This window comes from Sarcophilus harrisii, chromosome 5, assembly GCF_902635505.1.
Source record: "Sarcophilus harrisii chromosome 5, mSarHar1.11, whole genome shotgun sequence".
NCBI lineage: Eukaryota > Metazoa > Chordata > Mammalia > Dasyuromorphia > Dasyuridae > Sarcophilus > Sarcophilus harrisii.
In genome coordinates, this window is record NC_045430.1 from 117,455,166 (window position 1) to 117,472,022 (window position 16,857).

The 16,857-nt window shown below is 34.2% G+C and overlaps 1 long non-coding RNA gene across 2 annotated transcripts in view; it reads right to left on the reverse strand.

The window, feature by feature from the left end:
* The window catches only part of LOC116419662, an 88,094-nt gene that overhangs the window by 63,934 nt on the left and 7,303 nt on the right, over positions 1–16,857 (reverse strand). The gene's annotated exons all lie outside the window — the stretch shown is intronic.

Genomic DNA, 16,857 nt, shown 5'->3' on the forward strand with positions numbered 1-16,857 from the left:
AAGGAAGCAATATAAAACCGGATAGATGGTCTGAATTGTATCCATACTGTTGAAGGTCTTCAGTGCCAGGATCAAGAATTTATGCTTTATTAATGTCAATTTAGGCAGCAAGTGGTTGGACAACTAGGCTGAAAGAGATTACAGACAACAGTGTAAAAAGACTAATGCAAAGCCTGAAAGAAAAATGTTGATTGGACACATATCCAAAGAATTCCCAAAGGAATCAAAGAAAGAGTCAAGAAAGGTAGAGGAAAAATTGGGAAAAGAAATGAGACTGATGCAAGAAAATTATGCAAAGAGAATTAACAGCTTGGTAAAAGAGCATAGAAAATACTGATGAAAATAACACTTTACAAGAGGATTTTGGGAAGATGATAGAATAGGTCAGAAAATTCCAACCTTTTCAGATTTCCTCCACAAATAAGACAAAACTGCATTTTAGGATTTACATAGAGCAGCTGAAAACAAATAGGAGTTGGGAAGAACAGTGGTTCTCCTGAGACAATTGTAGAAGAGTTGAAGAAAGTTACCAGGATGGAGATTGGGTTCTTGTGCAATGTGAACACCTCCAGGTTAATTTTGCTGAAACAATAAGCGGCAGCTCTAGGGTTAGCTGGGCTGAGGGGTAACCATGGCCCCAGCTGCAGGAAGTTTTACTTCTCGTTGTGGGATGTCGGGTGTCCCAGTTGGGGAAAATTGAGGGAGTCTCTGTTGATAAGGAATGTCAGGCCCAGTTCTCTTGAGGAGACATAGCCCTGGATGAGAAGAAACCAACACATGGTTGGTGAGTTCAGAAGCTATGGGTAAGGATCACTGCTGGATGTGGACACTTACTAGAGATTGAAGTTCTTGTTTGGATTCCAGGGCAGAAGGAAGAACTGAGGCCAAAGGCACCTGGCTCCTCCCCTCCCATTACACTGAATGAGAGGGAATTACAGTAACAAGCTCTTATTAGAAAAAAAGCAAGCAAAGCAGAAAGAACCCAATCACAGAAAGTTACTGTGAGAATAGGGAAAACTAGGGTTCATCTTTAGAGGAGGATAGTGAAGTTAAAAAAGTCTCTCCTACCCCAAAGAGGAATGTTAAATAGTTTCCTCCTTTCACAGAAGAACTCAAAAAAGACTTTAAAAATCAAAGAGACTGAGGGAAAACTAAAAACTAAAACAAACAAACAAACAAAAAAACTCCAACAACAAAATAACAATTGAAGAAAAACAAGATTATAAAAAGGAAGTCAAACAACTAGAAAATGAGATCTAGAGGCTTAAGGAAGAAAACTATTTTTTGAAAATTAGAATTGGGTAAGGGGAAATCAGTGAAGTTATAAGAGACAAAAATAATGAAACAAAATGTAAAGAAAGAAAAAAAATAGAAGAGAATGTGAGACATTTTATTAGAAAAACAGCAGATTTGGAGAACAGATCAAGAAGTAAAAACATTAGAACAATTGAACTATATGAAAGCTATGACCAAAAAAGAAATATGGATGTAATACAAGAAATAATCCAAGAAAAATATCTTGAAGTGTTAGAACAAAAATTAAATTAATTTACCCAAGAAAGAAGTGAGTATGTATGGGGGAAGATAAGAAAAAGAGAGGTGATTAAAGGACAGGTTGGATTAAGCTAGGTAGTAGTCAAAAGTAAAACAGACTTTTGAGGAATGACTAAGTAAAAAGAGATAGAGAAGGACAAACAGAAGAAAATACGATACAGGGAAATACACAAAAAATCATAATTATGTATCAAGGAAGAACATGCTTATAAAATGGAAGTAGAGAGTAGAATGGATTAGAAACCAGAATCCAACAATATGTTGCCTAGAAAAGCCACATTTGAAACAGAAAAACATATACACAGAATTAAAGGGGCTGAAACAGAAGCTATTGCGTCTCAGTTGAAGTTAAAAAAAAAAACAAAACAGGGACAGCAATCATTATCTCAGAAAAAACAAAAGGAAAAATAGGCCTAATTAAAAAATAATCAGGAAAACTACATGGTTATAATATATGAATGTTATGAGTATTATTGTTCTATAAGAAACAATTAGCAGGATAATTTCAGAGAGGCCTGGAGAGACTTACATGAACTGATGCTAAGTGAAGTGAGAGAACCAGGAGATCATTGTATATGGTAATAGCAAGATTATATGATAATTAATTCTAATGGACATGGTTCTTTTCAATAATGAGATGATTCAGACCAGTTCCAATGTTCTTGTGATGGAGAAAGCCATTACAACATTGTATTTTCACTTTTTGTTGTTGTTTGCTTGCATTTTGTTTTCTTTCTCATTCTTTTCCTTTTTTGATCTGATTTTCTTGTGTAGCATAATAATTGTGTAAATATATATAGAAGAGTTGCACATGTTTAACATATATTGGATTACTTGCCGTCTAGGGGAGGAGGTGGGGAAAGGGAAGGAAAAAAAATTTGGAACATAAGATTTTGCAAGTGTGAATGTTGAAAAGTATCTATGCTTAAGTTTTGAAAATAAAAAGCTTTAATCATAAAAAAGAAAAAAAGGAAAGTTAAAAGAACTTTGAAGTACTATCTCACACCAATAGAAATGAGAGATGCTGGAGGGGGTGGGGACACAAATGAATTGTTGGTAGAATTATGAACTGGTCCAAACATTCTGGAGAACTATTTGGAATTATATCCAAAGGGCTATAAAACTATGCATATCCTTTGACCTAATAATACCACTGGTGGATTTTTATCCCAAAGAAATCAAAGAAAAAGGAAAAGAACTTCTATGTGCAAAATATTTATAATAGCTATTTTTGTGGTGGAAAAGATTTGGAAATTATGGGGATGTTCACCACCTGGTAATGACAGAACAAGTTGTGGTATAGTTAGCATGTAGTTTGTTCTTAAAGATGATCAAAATGACATTGGGATCAAGGTAAAGTGTTTCCAACTGTGGCTGATCAGATCAATATGAACTCAGAAGACTCTTCAACAATCTGGACACAAATAGTTCATATGAACATTTGAAGTGGAAATGTCTTCAAATTTACACATCTTACATTTCTTTTGAGCTACTGCAATTCTGTTTTGCTCATAGAAAATAACAACTTCTTTGATGTGGGCCTGCCATGCTGGGTGGTCCTGTGCCAGTGTCTCTCATGTCTCATAGTTAATTCCAAAGTTTTGAAGAGAGAACTCCTTTAATTAACATGTAAGTAATGATTTAATCAAGTAAAATGTTTTCTGAGAAATTTTTCATGATTGATGCATCCATAAAATCTAATGTATTATTATCATCTCAATTTTGTAGCCTAAATAAAGATGTAGAAAGTTTTATGGAGAAATGTCATTCCTCAATAATGGAGAATAAATATATTGCAGATGCCATTCTTCTTTGTGTGTGTGCAGTTAGGGTTAAGTGACTTGCCCAGGGTCACACAGATAGTTAGCATTAAGTATCTGAGGCCAGATTTGAATTCAGGGATTCTTCATACATTAACTCTCATGATATCAATGGGTCATAGAAGTCCTAAGACCTAAAACATATCCCTGAAGTTAAACCATGAACATAGAAAAGGTAATATTGCCTAGAAAGCTTATATTTGTTCTTCAATGCCTTAAGTTTACTTTTTAAAAGAAACCCTTTTTACCTACTAGCAAAAACTGGCCTTTAAATTGACTTTTAAATTGGTACAAAAGTCATGTAATATATATTCTGAGAGATAATTGAATGAAACTTAGGTGAAGAAAAGCAAATAGTACCAGAAGATGAAAGGATTTGATCTCTGTATTCTGTCGTTCATATGTCAAGTACCATCCTCAACTTTCCTTCCCCATAACTTCTCCCTATTGAGAAGTCAAAGAGTAAGAATACTCCTAAGAGGTAAAGCAGAGTTTATATTATCACTGATTTATGCCTGTTTTGTTTGTTTCAGAAAGGGAAATCTTAATTCAAAAATGTTTGAAGTGACCTTTCTAAAGAAATGTGAAGGTATCTTTTTTGTTACTTACCTTATTTTATGGCAAAGTATTGGGAATAGTCATACTGTATGGTCATGTCTGTATGTCTGATTTTCACACAAAAAGGTATGTAAGTCTAGCACTTTCTAAATTCAGCATCAGTAGGGATATTTATTTCTGTTCACAAAGAAAGCAATCTGTTTAGCAACCTGAATCAGAATGTGCACTTGAAGAAAAATGGTTCCACCAAAAAAAAAGTGCTCTCTAGGTTTGGGAGTATTTATTGTCAAGTAGGAGTTCCCCATTTGATAAACTTTGGATTGTGCACTTTAGGCTGTTCTTGAGATATTCAATTTTGAGGAAGGGAAGTGACAGCTGTGCCTTTCTTAGGTTGCATGATTTGCTGACCAAATCAACATCATGTATTCTCAGCTTGGCTATCCTTTGGGAAAAAAAAATCCTAATAGGCTGATCTGGAGATCAGAATGGGAGTCTTAGCAATAGAAGATTTCCTGATTTTTGTTATGATCTTTGGCATTATATTGCTGAATATGTTGGAGTTTAAATTCTCTACTAATATCATAAAAATTAAATCATTTAGTTTTCTATATGCAGGTGGTTTGGATGGGTTTGCTATTTAGTTCTTTGTGACACATAAAGACAGAAGGGGTTAAGTGAATTTGGAAATTTGTAAAATTCAGATGAAATCTGATATAATTTTTACCCAACTTACAGAATATATAAAAATTTAAAACATATTTGCCTATTAAAAAGAACAACTATTTACAAGAAATATCATAGCTCAGAGATAGGCTTCCCATTTAATTTTGAATCTGATTCTTTCTGAACATTTTTTTATAGTTTTAGGAGTAATTATTATACTTTTATTCACATTTTGGTTTTTTAAAGTTAATTAATAAACTTAACATCATGAAAATTATAAAACAATAGGCCATCTATAAGAATGATCCCAGTTTTCCCTGGTAGGTTTTCAATGATACTTCTTTGCATTGCTATCTATAGTTGAGTTTTTCTGATCAAGATGATGTATATGTGAAATGATTGAAATTATAATAGTGTGCTTGGCACAATTTTTTACCTTATATGCTTTAATACCTACAATTATTCTCTTATCAATTAGTCAATCAACAATATTTTTGGAGTATTTGTTGAATACATAACATTATGTTTAATTCAGTTGAGGAATGCAAAAAAACCCCAACAAAACATAAACAAATGTAGTCAGTATTTCAAAGAGAAATTTGATGCTCCCAATTTCTCAGTATCACAAGTTTGCTTCCAAGACTAGATATGTCCATCTTGGGATCGTTATTTGATTACCTATGCAAAATAAAAAAAAAAAAAGAAAAAAAGAAAAAATAGAAGCAGCAGTCAGGCTCACCTGTATAAGTATAACCTCTGGAAGTTACATTGGATAGTTGGCATTTCTGCCATTTGGGGAAGGAATATAGTTCCTTCACCCCTTATGGGAAGTCATAAAAAAGAGGGAATTCTAAGATACATGTTCATGATAGTATAGGGAGTAGGGAGAGTCCTTTTAGATTGAAAGAGCTCTTTCCTATCCCCCCATTGCTACCATCATGGAGAGTGGGATAGGGCAATATTGGGAAAGATCAATATCTACTAGGTCCCTGTTCTACATGCAGAGTTTAATTTTCCCTGAAGCCTTGTTCCATGTTAGTTTTTCCTTAAAAGGTAATAAACCCATATTCTAGATTTAATTGGCCCCGGAGATCAAGGTGAGAACCTCTGATGAAGCTTCATAGTAGCCTTAGTACAAAAATCAGTGCACGAGGAGTTAGAAAGAAGCTCTTTCCCTGATACTGGTACACCACTATTGCAAATGCAAAGGCAAAGAAACTACATCCACGTGAATCAACACTATTTTTTTGCTGAATATCCTTTTTATGTTAAATAAACTTTTTGTTGACAGGTAGTTTATATGAGTGTCTCATTTCATTCCAAATTTGAACCTAAATTATAAGGCCTACAATAGAGACCAAGAAGCCACCTGAGATTTTCTGCATTATCCCAAAATAACTTCATAAGCAATGAGCTGGAAAATAAATGGCTCCTGGGAAGTGGCTCAAGGTTCCTCTTATCAGTCACCCTGTTAAGCACTTATGTACCTGGAATCATGCTAAACAAGTCAAAAACACTCCTTGTCTTCAAGGAATGCATGTTATAATAGAGGAGACAATAAATAAATAACTAGGTAAATATGAGATACATGTATAGAGAGTAGATGGAAGGAAATATCAAATAGGAAAGCACTAATGGGGGAATGAGGGAAGCTCTGTTATAAGGCAGAATTTTGTTTGAGTTTTCAAGGAAACTAGGGAATCTAGGAAGCGCTAATTAGGAGGGAGAGTGTCAGGGATCATCAATGCAAAGACAAGGAAATGGGAGATGGAATGTTATATATAAAAAACTTTAAGTGGGCCTGTGTAGCTGGATCATAGATTGCTTAAAGAGATATAAAGTGTAAGAAGCCTGGAAAAGTAGAAAAGAGCCAGGTTACAAAGAATTGTAAATGTCAGAAAGAAATCTCTACATTTAATTCTGGAAGTGAGAGGGAGCCCTTGGAATTTACTGAATAAGGGAGAAGAGTTGATATAGACCTACAGCAGAGTGGAAGATAGGTTGGAGTAGAGAGATATAGGAAAACTCATTAGAAGACTATTGCAATAGTCCAAAGCAGGCCAGAAGGGTGTATGAGTGGCTGTGTAAGTAGAGAAGGATGGAAGAATAGAAAATGAGATAATAACTGTAAGAACTTAGCAGAGTGTCTGGCATATAAGGGTTGCATAAATATTAGCTATTATTATGTTGTGAAAGTAGAACCAATAAGATTTGTTAACATATTGCAGATGTGGACCAAGCATGAGTGAAGAGTCAAAAATGACACTGAGGTTACCAGTCTAGGCAACTGGGAGGATGGTTGTCCCTCTAAAGTAACAGGGATGTTCAGAAGAGGGAATGATTTAGGTTAAGAGGTAGTGAGTTCTATTTTGTATTTGTTGTATTTTTGAGCTCTATTTTGTATATGTTGTATATGAAATGCTTGTTGGCCATCCGATGGCCAAATGTTTCAGATGTTCAAAATGTTCAAAAAGTGAGAAGCTAAAGAGAAAGAGCAGAGGTAGAGAATGGAGTAGAATGTTAAAGTTATACTCATGAGTTCAGATTTGCTGTTTTTACTAAATATTTGCAATTTATTTATTTATTTATTTGGAATCGAAAGGGATTTCAGAAATCTTGCAAGTAGAACAGGTTGATGATACACCAGGAAGTAGTGGGTCCTGCATGCTGCACAAGTTTCTAAAGTTCCTTATTTTCTTCCTTTCTACTCTTGCAAAAGACTTTTTGTCATTGAAGGGATAAAGGAACAATGCTATGTATATTTGAATCAAAGGACTGAAATCATAGAAATGAATTTAGTAAGTTTTGCCATAAACCAGGAGAAAAACCATAATAAATGTCTGAAGTAAGAGGAAAGAAGTAGAAATGAGTTGAGAACTCAGTGACCAAATTATATTTTTAAAAGATATGAAGAAAATAAAAGCAAAGGCAAATAATGGAAGTGTGAGAACAAAAGAATGGCATTTTCTCATAAGAAGAATGTCAGGAGAAGTGAAGCAAATTGGACAAAAACTCTGGAGAGAACAAGATTGCTGAAATAATTAACAAGGTCTTTTTAGTTATTTTGAGAAGGGGAAGAATGAAGAAGGAATTGGAATATTGCTTGAATTGAATGGCATAAAGATGATGGCACTGATGAGAAGGCAGAACTACTCAAATCCTGTTATAACTCCCTCTTCTTTACTAAGGAGAATGATCTTTGAATTGAGGAGAGAACAAAAATGAATAATTGGAACAAAAACCAAAGACAAGTAAATTGCTTATCTTTAATGAATTCAGGTCATCAGAGTAAAGGAAACTGCATTTTAAAATTATGCAAGAGGAAATGATTTTTAAATTTGTCAGTGATATTCAAAAAAATTATTGGGAAAATGGCAGTTATCATAGATTCCTATGAGACAAGTGTTCCAGTTTTCAAAAAAGAAAAGAATGGACTTTTGAAATTCAAAGCTGGTTGACTGATGGGAAAATTTTAGAGGATATGATTTAAAGATTGATTTGTAAGAATTTATAAAGGGAGGAATTAGGAATCACTGATGGTAGGATATCTTTATAAAGATATATATATATATATATACATATATATATATATATATAATATAAGATAATAAATATATAGTATAAGATTATAAAGATAAATATTATAAAGATAAATATAAAGATAAATAAATATAAAAATAAATATAAAAGATAAATATAAAGATAAATACCAGGATTATGACAAATCACTTAAGAGAATCCTTCATTCTTTGGACTTAGTTAACATGGAGTAACATGGAAGAATATGGGCTACTATATATAGTTGATTGATTGAAGAAGAATTATTAATAGAGTGATGTCAGTGTAGAGGAGATCTCTAGTAGAATTGCCTAAGTCTGTCCTTGACCTGTTCTGGTCAACATTTTAATCAAAGACTTCAATGAAGATATAGATGGAATTCTTATAAAATTTATCAGAGATCTTAGATCTTATAGAGAGGATTTCTTTTCAGATATGATATGGATAGAGGCTATCATACTAGTACACAAGGAACTGCAAGTACCTGAAACAGATTAAAATGTAACTGGGAAATGTTTAACAAAATTAAAAAAAATTAATAAAGCACAAATAAGGTTTATGATTTTCTAAGGCAATATGTGATTCACAAGTATCTATTTTTAATTGAGCTTGACATCAATAGACTAGATGTCTTCTGAGGCATATTTGAACTCTGTATTCTGTTATTCAGTAGAGAGACAGATGTTATTATCCCCATTTTACAATTGTGGAAAGTGATTTGTCCAGAGTAAGTACCTGAGACCAGATCTGAACTCAAGTCTTATTAATTCCATGGATAGCGCTTTATCCACTGTATCACCTAATTGTCTTTAGGGATAGCGCTTTATCCACTGTATCACCTAATTGTCTTTAGGGAAGAAAATGAGCATAAGTATCTGGGAGAATGGAGATATCATGGATAAAAACAGAGATGTCAAAAAGGGGAATAGAACTAGGGAGTAAGCTAATGAGTTCAGGACATAAGTGAAATGCTAGATAAATAGATTGATAAATTAGTTGATGTAGTCCTATCACTCTCAACGGGTTTTATAGAAGGTAAGGATGTCTTCATCCATTTTCATACTTTGCCTAATGAGCTAGTAAATAGATTCTATCACAGTATTTTCTGAGGCTAATCAAAAAAGATGGTTTCATTACTTTTGCTTTTCTTTAAATGACACATCCATAGATTGTTTCATTCTCACAAGCTCTTTGAGGTTCTCAAATGAAATAATTTACATTGGACTTCTTATTTATTTAGTGAAAATCCTGTGAAAGTATATTTTTAATATCATCTTTGGCAGTTGGGATTTTTTTTCACATTGGAAATCAAAGTAGATGGAAGTTCTTATGACTCCCGACTTCTGAAAACTGGGGCACAAGGCCACATAAGCCAACATTTCTGTAAGATTAATTAATCTCTCTGAATGGAAATTATTTGCAAGGAAGTAAATATCCTCCTGTACTTTGTTTAAAGCTGATTCCTATTATCAATTTCAAAAGGTTGTTATCAAAGTAAACTTTTTTTGGTAATAAAATTGAGTAGAGACCTGATTATAGTGATCAAATTTCTCTTAGGTTATCCTGAAGGATTAAATTTTTCCTTCTAATTCTGCACCATGTAGACTGCTGTTCAACAGAATATAAACTACTATTTTACTACTAGAAAATGTTCTAGATACATCCAGGTAATCTATAATTAACATCCCTATGGTGCTATATAATGGACTATGTTCATCTCTCATATGAGTGTAGAATGGCTGGAATGGAAGTTTAACAATAGGTGAATTTTTGCAAAAGTTAAGTAAAGGTCAAATTCTCCCTTGTTGGACACCTTCACAAAAATCAGAAAATTCTGTTTGTGAAATAAATGGAGGAATATTCACCTGGAGAAGTACAACATGAGAAACATGTAGAGTTAAAAGGGATTGTGAGGGAATTGGTATCTGGGAATTAGTTGTACTAGCTGGAAAGAAATTTGGGATGAAAAAAGATAGGGGGAGGCAGCATCTTCTTCCCTCCCCTTCCCTCTTCTCTCCTTTCTTCCCCTCTTATCCCTTCTCTTCTTCTCTCCTCTCTTGTAATATGAAGAAGTGCTGAAGCATGTCAAAGCCAGACTGAAGGATGTCAGACATCATGGATACAGGACTTACTAATTAATTATTCATCAGATTCCTTCATTTTACAGATGAGAAAGTCAAGACTATGAGAAATTAAATGAATTGGCCAATTTCACACAGGTAGCAACTAGTAGAGGCAGGCTTTTAACCTACATCCTTTGAATAGAAACCCAGGGTTTTTTTTTTTTTTTTAAATCACTATATCCCTCTGCCTTTTTTTCAACTAGATCACTAAGATTTTGGATGAAAGTGATAAAGAACCAGGCAATATTTAGATATCAGAACTGTAGATTATCTACACACAAAGCTCAAGTTTACTATTCATGTATCTGATTCTTTATGACCCCATTTGAGGTTGTCTTGGCAAAGATATTGGAGTGGTTTACTGTCTCTTTTCCAGCCCATTTACTAGGGTTAAATGATTTGCCTAGGATCATACAGCTAGTGAGTGTCTGAAATCAGAATTAAGCTCAGGAAGATGAGTTTTAATGACTCTGGATCTGGTACTCTATCCACTGTACCACTTAGAAAATACCACCCAATTTGTAGCACTTCTGTTATAAAAACTAGGCTTCCTGGTTCTCAAGCATGTAGTCTTTCATTGGAGATATGAGGGACCCAGTTACAGTGGCTGTGGCTTGGTTCATGCTTTATATTTGGATGTCCTTCCTTCTAACCTCAGTTCTTTCCAACCTAATGGATCTGGTGTCAGGATGGCTAAATCCAACCCCTGGACATTAGTCTGCCAATGATTGGGTTAATCTGAGCTATCCTTTTGTCTCAGTCACTTGCATTTCCCTTGTGTTCTATTTCATTGCTATTGGTTCCTTCTGAAAGCCTCCATGCTGTCTCCTGTCCCCATAGATGAATTGCAAGATGTACAGCTCACAGAGATCAAACTGCTTCTTGGTTGAATCACTTTAAAATAGGAAGTGAGCTTTGTTGAAGCTTCCCAAAGCCTACAACCAGATGAACTCCTTTTCATGACCATTGTGATGATCAGATGAAAAAACTAGTCTAGGTGGGAGAAAAACTTAGTTATGAGTATTTGCAACTCTTCCTGTGAAGAGGAAGGAAAAATTAGGTGAAATAAATCAGGATGCTAAAAAATTGTACATCGCTCCCTCAATTTTTAACAATAAGTTGGCAGGTTCTCTTTCTATCAAAGATTACCAACGGGCTATTGATTAATTAACTAAAATCTAATTTCCTCTGTTTATTCCTCATTCTTCTTAACCTCTTTACATCCTTTTGATACAGTTGGCCAATTTACTCCTTCCTTGATTTTTTTTTTTGACACTGATCTCTTTTGATTCTCTGTCCTGTCCAATTGCATTGTTTTTCAGTCACCTCTGCTGGCTCTTCATTGACTTCCTGCTCCATGATAATGTTTCCCCAAATTCTCTTCTCTGTTGAAGATCTCTTAGGGTTCCATTTTCTTCTCTCTGCAGATGATTTACAAATCTTGATATCTATCTCTAATGTTTCCCAAATTTGAGTCCCTTATCATCAACTGCTGATGAATAGTCTCAGATTCACTATATCTCATTTTTATCTTTGAACCTGTGGGTTATCTAAACTTCCCTATTTCTACTTGTCTACCACCATTCTTTCAGGCAACTGAGTTCACATCCTTAGAATCACTCTCCTTACCCCACCAATATCCACCAATTGTTAAGTGTCCTTCCTTCTACAATATTTTTCTCATCTATCTCCTTCTCTCCATTCTCATAGCTACTCTCCTGTTTTGTCACTTGTGACTTCTTGCCCCTATTATCACAATAATAGTGTCTTATGCTCTTCCTGGTTCCAGTTGCTCCCCTTTCCAATCTAGCCTCATAATGGCTAACAAAATGAGATTCCTGAAGTCTAAACCTGAACTTATCACTCTCTTATCAGGGAGTTATAGGACATTTAGTAATACAGACTCCTGAGCTTGTTATTCAAAGGCATTCAAGCACTGATTCTAATCTACCTTTTATGGTTTATTGCAATTAACTCTCCCTTGCCATGCTCAATACTACAATGAAACTTGTCATTCTAGCTTCCTCCTCAGTGCTATTATAACAGTTATTCTATACCTCTGAGTCAAGTCTTATTTTGTCTTGTGTGTTCACTGCCTAGTATAATGCTTTGTACATAGGGTTCCCCCCCCCCCACCACTACTGAGGCAATTGGGGTTAAGTGACTTGCTCAGGGTCACACAGCTAGGAAGAGTTAAGTGTCTGAGACCAGATTTAAACTCGGGTCCTCCTGACTTCTGGGCTGGTGCTCTATCCACTGAGCCCCTTAACTCACCCTATACATAGTTATTTAGAAAAAAATATAGTTGAATTTAGGTAAAGGAGTTAGCTTTCTTAGATCAGAAAGCAGATCTTCATAAAAACCTTGGGTTCTTCTGAATGTCTAATGAGATTATAGACAAGAAATGCTTTTTTTAAAAGCCCAAATCCAATAATTTTAGGTCAAGTGGAATGTAAATTCCTTGAGAGCAAGGCTTATTTTGTTCTTGGCTTTGTGTCTCCAGCACCTACCATCAGGCATAGAATATATATTTGGTATGTTATGAATGCTTGTTGAATTAGAGAAAACACACATATCTGGAACTAGGACTCTTTCACTGTCCCAGGTAGAGTAAATGGAAAAGAAAAATCTAGAGGGTTACAAATAGTGGGGAAGCCTGGGCAAATTATAAGACCCTTTAGTCCAGTGGAATTCTGCTGAGACATCTGGTTTGGCTCCCCATCCCCCTAAGAGCATCTTGGCCTTTCTGAGAAATCAGGGGGCATAACAACCGTGTTGTAATTAAGGCAGAGTTTATTGAAGTGGCAAGGAAACATTTGCACACAATAGCAAGTTGTGTATGTGGTCCTGCATGTGCAGCATCCTATAGTTACTGCATGTGCAGTGAGCTATAGTAATGTCATTATATTAGGGTATATAAAGCTGAGAAAATAAAATGGGTTCCTATTTGACCTTCTTCATGAGTTCTACCCCTTCACTCCTCACCCATGATCAGGATTTGGGCTGGCACCAAAATCATTAAGTTAACAGGTCTGGACAGAAAAAAAAAACCAAAAAACCCCAACACTGGTAGCTCCATTTAATGTGAATAATGCTTTCACTTCCCCAATGAATATTAGAAATTTTTTCACATCTATCCCCTCAAGTGATATAGTCAATTCATTCTTTTGATTTTATCTCAGTAGCATTACTACAAGGTTCCTTAGGAGAAAAAAGAATGACTTTTGATGGCTAGAATATGGTTTCTACAGTCTATTCTAATATTTCTACATCTATATAGAGATAGATAGTAATTTTGTTAGTTGCAATAATAATTCTATCAAATAACACAATATTATCCTCTTCCTCTCTCCCTTTCCTCCTAGTTGTACAGATGTATAATTTTAGATATAGGGAAAGTTGATTGGAAGAAAGGCGCTCAAAAATTGCTAATAACCTTGTATAGAAATGAGATTTCCTGCCTCCAAACCTGGTTTTTGGTCATTAGGTTCTAGATTGTCTCTTTATTTCAGCAATGGAAATGTATACTTATAGTTTGTAATGCCAAAAACTTCTAGCAAAGAGAAGTAAATGATTAAAAAAACCCTCAAGTCTGATCTAAATTCCCTGCATAATTCAGACCAAAGCTACCAAATAAGTGTTTTTATGCTCTATAGATGATGATAATTGGTCAGAAGAATCTGGGAAAAATCTCACATTCTCAGAGTTGGTAGTTACCAACCTGGTCTAATTTTTATTTAAAGAAAGAAGCTTCTCTGCAATATCCTATTATGGTCATGTGGCTTATGTTTAAATTTCTATTGCAAGGAGTCACTCACTGTTTTATGAGGGAACTCACACTATTAGGTAGTTCTAGGTATTAAAGTTTTAACATTTTAAATTGTTTACCCCCCATTTCTCAATTAACATGCATTTATGTTTAAATAGCACTGTATAAAATGTTATTATTATTATTTTTCTCTCCCTTCTCTTCCCCTACTGAAAAAAAGAAAGAAAAAACAACTTTCTAATAAATATACAATGTCCCCGTAAAACAAGATAAGAGCAAAATGGGTTCATGATTTAGGCATAAAGAATGAGATTATAAATAAACTAGAAGAACATAGGATAATTTATCTCAGGATAGTTGTGGAGAAGGAAGGAATTTGTGAGAACTAGAGATCATTATTGATCACAAAATAGAAAATTTTAATTATATCAAGTTAAAAAAAGCTTTTGTACGAACAAAACTAATGCAGACAAGATTAGAAAGGAAGCAATAAACTGGTAAAACATTTTTACAGTTAAAGGTTCTGAAAAAGTCTCATTTCCAAAATATATAGAGAATTGACTCAAATTTATAAGAAATCAAGCCATTCTCCAATTGATAAATGGTCAAAAGATATGAACAGACAATTTTCAGATGATGTAATTGAAACTATTTCTACTCATGTGAAAGGGTATTCCAAATCATTATTGATCAGAGAAATGCAAATTAAGACAACTCTGAGATACCAGTACACACTTCTCAGATTGGCTAAAATGGCAGGAAAAGATAATGACAAATGTTGGAGGGGATGCGGGAAAACTGAGACACTGATCCATTATTGGTGGAGTTGTAAATCCAACCATTCTGGAGAGCAATTTGGAAATATGATCAAAAAGTTATCAAACTGTGCATACCTTATCCCAAAGAGATGTTAAAGAAGGGGAAAGGACCTGTATGTGCCAAAATTTTTGTGGAAACCTTTTCTGTAGTGGCTAAAAACTGGAATTTGAAGGGATGCTCATCAGTTGGAGAATGACTGAATAAATTATGGTATATGAATGTTATGGAATATTATTGTTTTGTAAGAAATGACCAGCAGGATGAATACAGAGAGGCTTGGAGAGACTTACATGAACTGATGCTAAGTGAAATGAGCAGAACCAGGAGATCATTATATACTTCAACAACAATACTATATGATGACCAGTACTGATGGAAGTGGATATCTTCAACAATGAGAGGATTCAATTCAATTCCACTTGATTAGTGATGAACAGAACCAGCTACACACAGTGAAAGAACACTGGGAAATGAGTGTGGACCACAACATAGCATTTACATTCTTTCTGTTATTGTTTGCTTGCATTTTTGTTTTTCTTCCCAGGTTATTTTTACCTTTCTAAATCCGATTTTTCTTGTGCAACAAGAGAACTGTATAAATATGTCTACATATATTGTATTTAACATATATTTAAACATGTTTAACATGTATGGGACTACCTGCCATCTAGGGGAGGGGGTGGAGGAAAGGAAGGGAAAAGTTGGATCAGAAGTGTTTGCAAGGCAAGGTTGAAAAATTACTCATGCATATGTTCTGTCAATAAAAAGCTATAGTAAAAATATACATTATTCAACAAAACAAATTCTTGCATTAACTACATCTAAAATTGTCTCATTCTGAATCTTGAAAACATTAACTCTCTTGGGAGATAGGTAGCATGCTTCATCTTGGGTCACCTGGAATCATGGATGGTTGTGCAATCTGAGTTCTCAAGACATAAAAAGGAATAATCCAAACAAATCAAGATTATGCAAATAAAGTCAACCAAGTGGAAAAGGAGATCCAGAAATTTAAGGAAGAAAACAACACTTAGGACATTTGAATTGGGCAGAGGGGAAGCCAGCGGAGTTTGAAGAAACCAAGAAATAATAAAACAAATAAAAGAATAAAAGAATAGAAGAGAATGTGAAACATCTTAAGAAAAACAACTGAGAACAGATCAAGAACAGAAAATATACAATAGTTGGACTACCTGAAAGCTATGATCAAAAAAGGAATCTTGATACAATAATAGGAGAAATAATTAAAGAATATTGTCCTGAAGTGTTAGAACAAGAGGGGAAAGTAGAAATAGAAGAAAATTCTCTAATCACCATATGAAAGAGAATCTAAAGGAAACCTACAGAAATATCAGGGCCAAATTCTGAAACTCCTAGGTCAAGGAGAAAATATTACAAGCAACAAGAAAAAATAATTCAGTCATAGTAAAAATCACACAAAACTTAGTGGCTTACAGCAAAGAGCATAAGCACGAAGTTGGTGGCTGAAAATATCAAACCCAGAAACATTAAGAAAATCTTGAATAGCAACAGCAAAAAAGGACATTCAATGAATTGCCAGACTTTCAGTAGTTTTTTGCAAAAAGACCTGAAATTAATGGAAAATTTGACAAACAAGATCCAAGAGAAATATTAGGTAAACATCAAAGATTAATTACAAGGGACTCAATAAGGACACACTATTTTTTCATACAAATAAATGTAAACCAAAATTCTAAGATTGTCATTAGTAATTGGGAATATTGAGGTAGAACTGAGCATGATGTGATTTTAGAAAGCAAAACCATGAAAGAAAAGTACAAAGAATAATTATATAAATGAGTTATGAGAGGAAGAAGTGACACAGAGGAATTAGATGAGGGATGAGGGCTGATAGTTTTGGAACTTTAGTTTCATCAGGAATAGATTAAAGAGGGAACAATACATATATATCTAAAAGGATATAAAAGTCTTCTAAATTCAGGAAAAAATAAGAAAGTAAGGGAATAAGGAG